The sequence below is a fragment of the Papio anubis genome, chromosome 6 (assembly GCF_008728515.1).
Source record: "Papio anubis isolate 15944 chromosome 6, Panubis1.0, whole genome shotgun sequence".
NCBI lineage: Eukaryota > Metazoa > Chordata > Mammalia > Primates > Cercopithecidae > Papio > Papio anubis.
The window spans coordinates 141,996,756-142,008,860 of NC_044981.1; the positions used below are offsets into that span (position 1 = coordinate 141,996,756).

Genomic DNA, 12,105 nt, shown 5'->3' on the forward strand with positions numbered 1-12,105 from the left:
TGAGATGTAGCAATTGGTCATGCATTTTACAGGTGATTCTAGAACTCAGAAACTTTACTGAGACGGCAAGCCTCTCAATTTTTATGGATTACTTACCCTCTGGAATTCTCGTTTTACTAAAGCGTATAGAGTACTACTTTCTGCCCACCTAAGTCCAGTTAATGTTATATCATCAATGAAGTAGTTTTTCATGATGACCTCTGGTTTGGTAGGACAATCAAGGCTACCCTAGACCAAATTTTGGTAAAATGATAAAGATTTGTTGTTGTCCATGCCAGGTGAAAGTACCCTGTTTCTGACGTTCACATTTGGCCAAGTCAGCAGTATCTTCCCAGTCATAGAGACTGTGTTGATTCATTCTTGTGAAGAAATTTTTATCTTGATGATGTCTTCTTACATACAATGAACAGATACACTATTGTAAAGCTTAAGAAAACCTAAGAATATTGGGCAGATTGACCAGTACTTCCAGCTTCTCTGGTGTATATGAGAAGTTTGTTCCCTAAAGCATATAGTGCGTATTGTCTGTGTTTAGTATTTCAGAGGGTTTTGATAGCAGCCATAAAAACATCTGGGTAGTTTTTTATTTCTGTGAGAAGACTGTTGGAGAAATTCTGCAACTCTCCATTGACATCTTGTACTGTGTTTTTTCTTTCCAATGGGTGTACATACAGTTCATAAATTGTGACCATTTAATTTATATAATATGGTTTAGAGATTTCTGTATTTCTTCACAGAAGGTTTAATTCACTTATTACAAAAGGGGAAGAGAAGATGTAATGATGATAGGTTTCTGTGAAAATTATTTGTCTAAGATCATACTTATGTGTAGCACAAGATTCCTGATAGAAATAGGGACTTGGCCTTCAGTGCCTGAGGTGAAGTGAGAAGGTTGATAAACCTGACTCAAGGAGGCAAGGCACTTGACTGAATATCACCTCAAGTGTACAAATGCTTTCCTAGATTTACTAAAAGTCTAGATACCTCCCACCTTTAGCCACCTGCCGTGCCTCTAAAGCTTTGCTGCAAGCAAACAAACTGTTATGTCTTTATCATCTTCAAAGAGCATCGCATATCCTCAAGGGTACTAGACTTTTGGAGCCTCTGAGAGCCTTAAAATTATGATAGTAGAATAATAGTTGCATATTGCTTAGCACTGTATGAAATGGGGAATAAAGGAACAGCTAGGAATTTTACTGTCTTTCCTTTGGTGTACAGAAACTTCTCTATCTTGATAAAAGTAACTTAATAAGGCCTAATCTAAGAGGGTTTTTGTGTGGGATAGATGGAATTAGTCTGTTTTTCTGTGTCCTAAGAGACATATACACAGAGATGCTCTGGTGTATTTACACACACACACACACACACACACACAGAATCTGTCTTTCTCTTTCTCTGTTTTCTGAAATTTCCCTGTTAATATACTGTTGATATCTTTACATAAATTTACCTTAAATAATTTTTAATACTTTTATCTTTTTCATTAAAAAAATCTAAAAATATACTATTAAAACTTGTATCACCTGTTAATTTGGATTTAACATGGATACTTGTTTACTTTTTTTTCAGCCAGCTTTATATGTGAAATACATACCTGATTTTTTTTTTCATAATTGGGAACTTTGGATTGGGGCCAACAAAAATAAAACCTGACAATTTGTTGCTTATAATTCTAATAATAAGAATGTTTACAGACATATTTTTCTGGTCATTTTGCTAGATTGGTGGATATAAAATAACCCGTATACTTCTATTCACTTTGTAAACCTAGCCTTAATATTATGGTTAGGCAAAAAAATAAATTCTGTTACTCAAGTGCTGTTTCCTTCTATGTTTAGTCTAACTGCTAGCTTATGCAAATATGCTGGTATAATTAATGAGCCATTAAGTCTGTTTATTAGATGATTACATAATTGAGTACCAAATGGCATTTAGCTGATAGCAAGTCTTGCAGAAATCTTTATACATAATCATGAAAGTATGCATTCTTTTATTAGTATTCTGAATTTGTTCATTTGTTGCATACCCATTTAGACTTCTTGTCGATATAATATATACTTTTTCTCATTACTTACCCTAGCATAACACTTCAGTTTTTAATGAAATATTACAAATATAAACATTTGATAAAATATAAACATACAGCTTAACAAATTGTTGTAAAATAAATACTCATGAAATCTCAATCAAGTAAACAGAGAATTTGCAAGTACTATTTGCATTTGTTGGTCATGACTCCTTCCCTTCCCTCTAATGGTAACATTTTGACTGTTATGATGTTTGCTTCTTTGGTTTACTTATATGTATTTTATTACCTAGTCATGTATTCCTAGATAGTGTATATATTTTTGGGTTTTTACATTTATATGTCATAGTTGTACATATTTTGGGGATATGTGTGATATTTTGATCCGTATATACAATGTGTAGTAATCAAATCAGGGTAATTGTGAACCACCATTTTACTCCCTACTTCCATGAAATCTACTTTTTAAACTCCCACATGAGTAAGAATGTGTGATATTTGCTTTTTGTGCCTGGTTTATTTCACTTAACATAATGATGTCCAGTTCCATCCATGTTGTTGCAAATGAGAGGATTGCATTCTTTTTGATGGCTAAATAATATTCCATTTTGTGTATGTATTACATTTTCTTTATTTATTTGTTGATGGACACTTAGGCTGATTCCACACCTTGGCCATTGTGAATAATGCTGCAGTAAACATGGAAGTGCAGACACCTCTTTGATATACTGATATCCTCTTCTTTGGATATATACTCAGCAGTGGGGTTGCTGAATCATATGTTTATTAGTCTGTTCTCACACTACTATAAAGAAATACCTGAGACTGGGTAATTCATAAAGAAAAGAGATTTCATTGACTTACGGTTCTGCAGGCTGTACAGGAAGGATGGCTGAAGAGGCCTCAGGAAATTTACAATCATGGCGGAAGGCAAAGGGGAAGCAGGCACATCTTACATGGCTGGACAGGAGGAAGAGAGAGAGAAGTGGGAGGTGCCACACACTTTTAAAGAACTAGATCTCATGAGAACTCGCTATCATGGGAAGAGGAGGGGGAGGAATCTGCCTCCGTGATCCAATTACCTCCCACCAAGCTCTCCTCCAAAAATGGGGATTACAATTTGACATGAGATTTGGGTAGGGACACAGATTCAAACCATGTCAATATGGTAGTTATATTTTTAATGTTTTGAGGAACCTCCATGCTCTTTTCCCTAATGGCTGTTCTACTTTGCATTCCCACCAATAGCGTATGAGTTCCCCTTTCTCTGCATCCTCACCAACACTTGTTATTTTTTTTTTGTCTTTTTGATAATAGCCATTCTAACTGAAGTGAAGTGTTATCTTATTTGGGCTTTGATGTGCATTTCCCTGGTAATTAGTGATGGTAAGCATTTTTTCATATACCTCATAGCCATTTGTATGTCTTGTTTTGAGAAATATCTGTTTATATCTTTTGCCCATTTTTAAATTGGATTATTATTATTATTATTATTTGCTACTGAGTTGTTTGAATTCCTTGTATATTCTGCTTATTACACTTTTGTTGGATGGATACTTTACAAATATATTCTCACGTTCGGCAGGTTGTCTCTTCAGTTTGTTCATTGTTTTCTTTGCTGTACAGAAGCTTTTTAGCTTGATGTAATCTCATTTGTCTGTGTTTGCTTTTGAGGGCTTACCCAAAAAATCTTTCCCTGGACCAATGTCCTATAGTGTTTCCCCAGTGTTTTCTCCTAGTAGTTTCATAGTTTCAGGTATTACAGTTAGATCTTTAATCCTTTTGCATGTGGTGAAAGATCTAATTTCAATCTTCTGCATATGAATATTCAGTTTTCCCAGCACCATTTATTAAAGAGAGTGTTTCTTCCCCACTGTATGTTCTCGGAAACTTTGTCAAAAAGGACTTGGCTGTAAGTGTGTAGTTTTATCTCTGGGTTCTTCTTTCTGTTCCATTGGTCTGTGTGTCTGACTAAACAATATGTTTTAATTTTGTTACTTTTTGAACTTCATTTTAATTACTATAGTTTTGTAATAAGTAAAAATAACTGATAGAGCAATTCTTCTTGCTTTGATCTTTTCGAAAATATCTCAAGCTATTTTTAGTCCTTTTCTTTCCATATAAATTCCAAAATCAGCTTATCACATAAACCAACTCACTAAGATTTTAATTATCATTGTATTGAGTCTATAGATCAATGATTGATGAATTAACATCTGCATAATACCATTTTCCAATCTGTAAACATGGCCTATATCGCTGTTTAATTAGATTTTCTTTAATTACTCTTATTAAAGTTTTATAGTTTTCTATGTAGAAGTCTCATATATCTTTCATGGATTTATTTTTTTTAGCTTGATAATATGTTCCCCAGTGTATATTATAGTGTGTGGCAGTATCAGTGAGCAGTTAAGAATGTGGACACTGGAACCACATTGCAACACTGTTGTTAGGGAAGGTCCGTAACCTCTCTGTGCCTCTGTTTCTTTTTTTTTTTTTTTTTTTTGAGACGGAGTCTCGCTCTGTCACCCAGGCTGGAGTGCAGTGGCCGGATCTCAGCTCACTGCAAGCTCCGCCTCCTGGGTTCACGCCATTCTCCTGCCTCAGCCTCCCAAGTAGCTGGGACTACAGGCGCCCGCCGCCACGCCCGGCTAAGTTTTTGTATTTTTAGTAGAGACGGGGTTTCACCGTGTTAGCCAGGATGGTCTCGATCTCCTGACCTCGTGATCCGCCCGTCTCGGCCTCGCAAAGTGCTGGGATTACAGGCTTGAGCCACCGCGCCCGGCCTGCCTCTGTTTCTTTTTATATATGGAGACAAAAGCTGTATGTTTCTTACCAAGTTCATGAGACTGAATATGTTACAACTCTCCCAAATTTAGAACATGGTAAGCACTTGATAAGTAGTGATAAGTGTCTATTAGATTCTTTCAGATTATTAGTGGAGGTATTTTGTTAAATTCTGCACAAATATTTTGTACAGTTTTGATTAAATTATTACATAATATTTATTTAAATTCATAAATAAAGTTAGTCAAGAATACACATCTTTAAAATATTTAACATTCTCATCTTGGTAGGTGCTTTCTCTTTATTTATTGAACTCTTCACATTTTTCAGTCATACATTGTAGCTTTCTTCATATAGATCCTGTCCTTTTTATGTAGTATATTATCATCTGTAATATTATATCATCTATTATCATCTGTTATATTTTTTGCTATTGCTAATGGAGTCTCTTCTTCCATGGTAATGCTTCATTGGTTATTGCTGGTATGTTATAAGTAAATTTATTGGAGTTTTATTTTTGGTACTTTTTTTTTACAGGCCACCTACATAATTTTCACACACACACACACAAACTCACACACACACACACGCATACTATATATGTGTGTGTGTATATATATATAAAATATATGTTTTTGTCTCCATATATAAAAGAAATATTTATTTGTAAAATATATATATAGTATGTGTGTATATATGTATGTATGTGTGTATATGTATCCCCCCTGCCATTTCCAATTGTTTTCTCCTTATCAACCAAATAGCAACATCATATTTTTAACTGCTTAGCTGTTAAAGTTGGAGTTTATATTATTTTTATTGCTCTATTAAAAAATTACTATAAACTTTGTGACTTAAAGCCATGCATATTTACTATCTCAGTTTTTGTCTAGACACACCTTAGCTGGTTCCTCTGTTCACAGTCTCACAAGGCTGAAGTCAAGATGTTGACTGTGGCCGTGGTCTCATGTGAAACTCAAGAAACATCTGCTTCCTAACTCACATAGGTTGTTGGCCGAGTTTAGTTCTTTACAGATTTAGGACTGAAACCTTTGTTTTCTTGCTAGCTAAAGGCTGGAGGTCCTTTCTTACAGCTCTCTATTGAAAGTTGCCCTCAACTCCGAGCACAGAAGACACCCCAACAAGAAGAGCACTACAGTCTTATGGAATGTAATCTTGTAATCACATACATATAATCACATCCATCATATCACCTATACCATGCTCCATTGGTTAGAGACATATCATAGGACCTGCCTACACTCGGGAGAAGGGAATCACACAAGAACATGAGCACCAGGATGTGGGCATCTTGGGGGCCACCCTAAGAATCTGGACAATGCAGAGCCATTTTTTCAGTCCAGAAATCCTAACAATACCCTGTTTTAAGCTACTATCTTATCTAAATTATTGCTATAGCTTTTTAACTGGTTTCTTTTTGTCTGCTCCTGGCTAATTTTAGCCTATTACGTGCATAGCAGTTGGAGTGATCCCATTAAAACACAAATCAGGTAATCTCAGTCGTGTACTCACAAAGCTTTTCATATCATCAGTATGAAACCATCCCCAGTGATTTCTCATGTCACCATAAAAAAATCCAGAGTCATCACAATGGATCAGGACCCCCTTCTGATGTGGTTTGGCTCTCTGTCCCCACCCAAATCTCATGTTGAATTGTAATAATCCCCACATGTCAGGGGCGGGGCCAGGCAGAGATAATTGAGTCATGGGTGTGGTTTTCCCCATACTGTTCTCAAGATAGTGAGTTCTCATGAGATCTGATGGTTTTATAAGCATCTGGCATTTCCCCTGCTGGCACTTCTTCCCTTGCCTGCTGCCATGTAAGATGTGCCTTCCACCTTCTGCCATCATTGTGAGGTTTCCCCAGGCATGTGGAACTGTGAGTCCATTAAACCTCTTTCCTTTATAAATTACCCAGTCTTAGGTATGTCTTTATCAGCGGTGTGAAAAAGGATTAATACACCTACCTAGTATTGTTTTGACCTCATCTCCTAATACAAGTTGAGTATCCCTTATCAGAAATGCTTGGGATCAGAAGTGTTTTAGATTGCAGATTTTGAAATACTTGCATATACATAGTTTGATATCTTGGGGGTAGGGCCCAAGTCTAAACATGAAATACATTTTTGTGCCATATAAACCTTATACAAAAAGCCTGAATGTAATTTTATACAATATTTTAAAATAATTTTGTACATGAAACAAAGTTCGTGTACATTGAACGATTAGAAAACAAAGGTGTCACTATCTCAGCCACTAATGTGGGCAATCTGTGTTTGCCTGCTGTCACCATCTTTCCTGACTCTAAATTTGTATGCTACTATATTAGTCCATTCTTACATTGCTATAAAGAAATACCTGAGATTGAGTAATTTATAAAGAAAAGAGGTTTAATTGACTCAGGGTTCTGCAGACTATACAAGAAGCATAGCAGCTTCTGCTTCTGGGGAGGCCTCAGGAAGTGTCCAATCATGGTGGAAGGCACAGGAGAAGCAAGCATCCTACATGGCAGGAGCAGGAGCAAGAGGGAAGGTGCTACAGACTTTTAAACAACCAAAGCTCATGAGAATTCATTCACTATCACGAGAACTCACTCACTATCACGAGAACAGCACTAAGGGGATGGTGTTAAACCATTGAGAAATTCACCCATATGACCCAGTCACCTCGCACCAAGCCCCACCTCCAACATTGTGGATCACAATTTGACATGAGATATGGGCAGGGACATATATCCAAACTATATCAGCTACTGATAAGCAATCATTTCCTTACACTTATTCACACGTAGTATTTAACACTAAAAAATGTGACATACTGTTTATACAGTTAAAAAAAAAAAAAGACATATTCAGGATAACTGGCAGCACAGTAGCATCACCAGAACACCTGTATTAGCTGTTGAACAATAAAACTGCAGGCTTTCAGTCTCCACCGTGATGCTGTACCTTGGGCCAGGTGTGGTGGCTCACACCTGTAATCCCAGCACTTTGGGAGGCCCAGGCGGGTGGGCGGATCATGAGGTCAGGAGTTTGAGACCAGCCTGACCAACATGGTGAAACCCCATCTCTACTAAAAATACAAAAATTAGCTGGGCGTTGTGGCGTGTGTGTCTGTAATCCCAGCTACTCCGGAGGTTGAGGCAGGAAAATCGCTTAAACCAGGGAGGTGGAGGTTGCAGTGACTGAGATCGTGCCACTGCACTCCAGCCTGGGTGACAAGAGCGAAACTCCATCTCGGGATGGGGGGGGCGGGGGGAACAGGTAATGTACATTGAACAGTAGGAATGCCAAGTAAACTGTGTGTTGTGCGTTTTGACTGTGTTATGACCGTGATCCATAACATGGTGTGGAATTGCCCACTTGTGGCATCATGTTGGTGCTCAGAACATTTTGGATTTTGGATTTGGGGATGCTCAATGTGTACTTCTCCCTTTCTTATTCCACTTCAACTATATTGGCCCCCTTACTGTTCAAACTGTCAAACAGGTCAGAAATTCTGTCACCTTTGCTATTCGGCTGAAGCTATTTGCTCTACCTGGAACACCTTTTCCTCCAGTAGCTATATGGCTTACTTCTGCATTACTTTTAGGTCTTTCCTAAAAAGGTTATCACCTTCTTAGTGAGCTCTTTCCTGACCACCTTATTTAAAATTACACAGAGTGATACATTTTTTCACTCCCTTGTTAAAACTCATTTTTCACTTTCTTGTTTTAGTTGTATCCATTACTTTGTTGTTTAATTTTTAATTTTGTTCATTGGCGGTTCCCTTCCTCTACCATTTAGAGTAAGGACTGGGATATCTGTGTGTATGTGTGTGTATTTATTGCTGAATTTCCAACATTTAAAACGGTAGTAGGCACTTAGTAGGTGTTCAACCAATGTTTTTCTAAGTAAATTGAAATTTATGTCATTAGGAGATGAATTCACAAATAGTTTAATTGTTTTCTTTTCTTTTTTTTAAAATTATTATTATACTTTAAGTTCTAGCGTACATGTGCATAACATGCAGGTTTGTTACATATGTATACTTGTGCCATGTTAGTGTGCTGCACCTATTAACTCGTCAGCACCCATCAACTCGTCATTTATATCAGGTATAACTCCCAATGCAATCCCTCCCCCCTCCCTGCTCCCCCCTCCCCATGATAGGCCCCAGTGTGTGATGTTCCCCTTCCTGAGTCCAAGTGATCTCATTGTTCAGTTCCCACCTATGAGTGAGAACATGCGGTGTTTGGTTTTCTGTTCTTGCGATAGTTTGCTGAGAATGAGGATCTAGAACTAGATGTACCATATGACCCAGCCATCCCATTACTGGGTATATACCCAAAGGATTATAAATCATGCTGCTATAAAGACACATGCACACCTATGTTTATTGTGGCACTGTTCACAATAGCAAAGACTTGGAATCAACCCAAATGTCCATCAGTGACAGACTGGATTAAGAAAATGTGGAACGTATACACCATGAAATACTATGCAGCCATAAAAAAGGATGAGTTTGTGTCCTTTGTAGGGACATGGATGCAGCTGGAAATCATCCTTCTCAGTTTGTTTTCTAATAGTGAACATTCTATCTCCTTTCACATAACATGCCTCTTTATTTTATTCTTGTCTTTTTGCATTATCTTGAATTTCTAGAATGATGTTAAAAAATAATGGGCAGTTTTGCCTTCCTGATGACTTTAATGGGAATGCTTTTCCTGTTTATGCTTTAGGTCTTGTATTGAGATAGATTTGTCTTTTTAAAAGTCAAATTAAAGAGGTAACCTTTCTTTAATTTACTCAGGATTTTTTGGAGGACAAGGAATGGAGAGTAGATGTTGAATCTTAAATCAAAGAGCTTTTAAGCATCTGGTCCAATGATTAGATTATATGGCTCTCTTCTGTTACATATTGATGTCATAAATTACATCAGGAGATACTTTAATATTAAACTCTCTTTTTATCCCTGGAATGATCTGTACTTGGTCACAATATGGTACTATTTTAATTTACTGTGGGATTAAATTTGCTAAGCTTTACATTATTTCTAGTACTTGTAAGATTTTAAAAGTCTTACATCATTTGTTATTTTAGATTTACTCATTCCCTAATTAGCAGAATTCAATCCAGGTATGTATTTGCTCATAAAGTTGCCCCAGTTCACCTTGGATCACCTCATTTTACATCCAGATACTTTAGATGTCTCTTTTCAAATCTTAACTAAAAATCCACTGACAGTTACTTTCATTATCTGTTCAGTGGTTTAGTAGCCTAAAGAAAGAAAAGGGCTTCCCTAAACCCTCTTAACCTATAGCCTTTTATATCTGGGTTGATGATAACATGATCCTCCCTATTGTTAAAACTAAACACCCAAGAGTCATTCTTGATTTCTTTCTTCTTTTACTCTACATCATAATTAGTTCACTAGGAAATCTTATCACATTTTTTTTTTTTTTTTTTTTTTGACAAGGTCTGTCACTCAGGCTAGAGTACAGTGGTGCAATCACAGCTCTCTGCAGACTCGACCCCCTGGGCTCAGGTGATTCTCCCACCTCAGCCTCTCCGGTAGCTGGGACCTATGGGTGCGTGCCACCATGAGCAGCTAATTTTTTATATTTTTAATAGAGACAGGTTTTGCCATGTCGCCCAGGCTGGCCTCGAACTCCTGGACTCAAGTGATCAGTCTGCGTCAGCCTCCCAAAATGCTGGGATTACAGGCATGATTCACTATGCCTGGTCCCTTTACTCTTAACATAATTTAAAATTTCTATATGTATTAGAGTCTATGTCTTTATTTTCTTTTGCTTTGTCATTAAAACTGTCTGAATACTTACAGTTTGTAATATGTTTTAATATCTAATCATGTTAGACTTCCTTCCAGTTTTGTCCTACTGTTCTGGTATTGAATGTTGCTGCAGCTATGTCTGGAACAATTTGATTTCCCCTCCTTCTGCATCCCTCACCCTACTCTTGTAGTAACTTGATCTTTTTGCCTGGACACCCCAATGGTTCTTTGTTACCTGTTAAGCTTAACTTTATCAGGTTCTGTCTCTGTGCTGATTCTTTTGTTTCAATTTACTCTGGGACATATTGTACAGTTTACGTACTTGGATTGATGGCTTTTTTTCTCCCGGGAAGAATTTCTTGACTAATATCTTTAAAGGTATATCATGTTAGATTATTTCAGTTTTCTCTTCAAGAAATCAATAATTTAAACTCCTTATTTCCATTATACTTTTCACACTTTTGTCATTCTGTTCCTTGTATTTGTTATCTTCTTAACAGTATCTGTTTTCTTTTTTACTGTTTGCAATTATACTTTCATTTCTATGACAGTTTTATTCTTCTGTTTCATTCCTTAGCTCTGCCAGCTCATGTTTTACTTTTTCTGGTTGCTGTTTCTTCCCTGTGTTCATAGATTTTTATTTTGTGCAAGGAGCTTAATGGAGACCACTGCTTTATCAAACCTGTTTAATTCATAGAAAATTGTGTGTTCACAGTTTAAGTATTTAAAGACAACTTGTTTTTAATATGTATCTCCCATCTGTTTATCTTTTTAAACATTTTTTCTTATAGCACCTTTGTATGGTACTTCTTTTTGGAGAGATGTGAGCTTTTTAGCAGCAGCTGTTTGTAGGAGGCTTATGCTTAAGAGAAACTAGAGAAGCTAGGGCAATGCTCCTGGTGAGATGGAATTTTTCTAAAGGCCCACATTTTGTATGTGTGTGTTTGCACCTTTTTCAAGCCATCCTCTCCTCTCCCCTAGTACCTCTCATATATCTTGATATGGAGGTAGACAATTTTCTGTTTGTTAGTAATTGTCTCTATAATCTAACTAGTAATTAATTGTTAATTGAGTTTTTTGTGACTTCTGGTTCCACTGTGCTCCTTCTGCTTCTTGGAGTCATATTGAGGGTCCTGTGTATTCCATTTTCACTGTTGAAAACAGAGGATTAGGCATTGACTCTTGGGTTATATTCCTTATTTTTGAGAATTTTATTTTGTTTTTCTTCTTAGAAATGTATTTTGCTTTTATTTTTGTATTAGTCAGGTTTCTCTAGAGGGACAGAACCGATAGGATAACAGGTATATATAAAAGAGAGTTTATTAAGGAGTATTGACTCACGCAATCACAAGGTGACGACCCACAATAGGCCATCTACAAGGAAGCCTTGCTTCTGCAAAGAGCAAGGAAGCCAGTCTGAGTCCCAAAGCTGAAGAACTTGGAGTTCGATGTTGGAGGCCAAAAAGCATCCAGCATGGGAGAAGGATGTAGCTCGGGAG

The 12,105-nt window shown here is 36.9% G+C and overlaps 1 protein-coding gene across 8 annotated transcripts in view; it reads left to right on the forward strand.

Moving 5' to 3' along the window:
• TBC1D32 (TBC1 domain family member 32) overlaps positions 1-12,105 on the forward strand; it is a 225,932-nt gene that overhangs the window by 124,427 nt on the left and 89,400 nt on the right. The gene's annotated exons all lie outside the window — the stretch shown is intronic.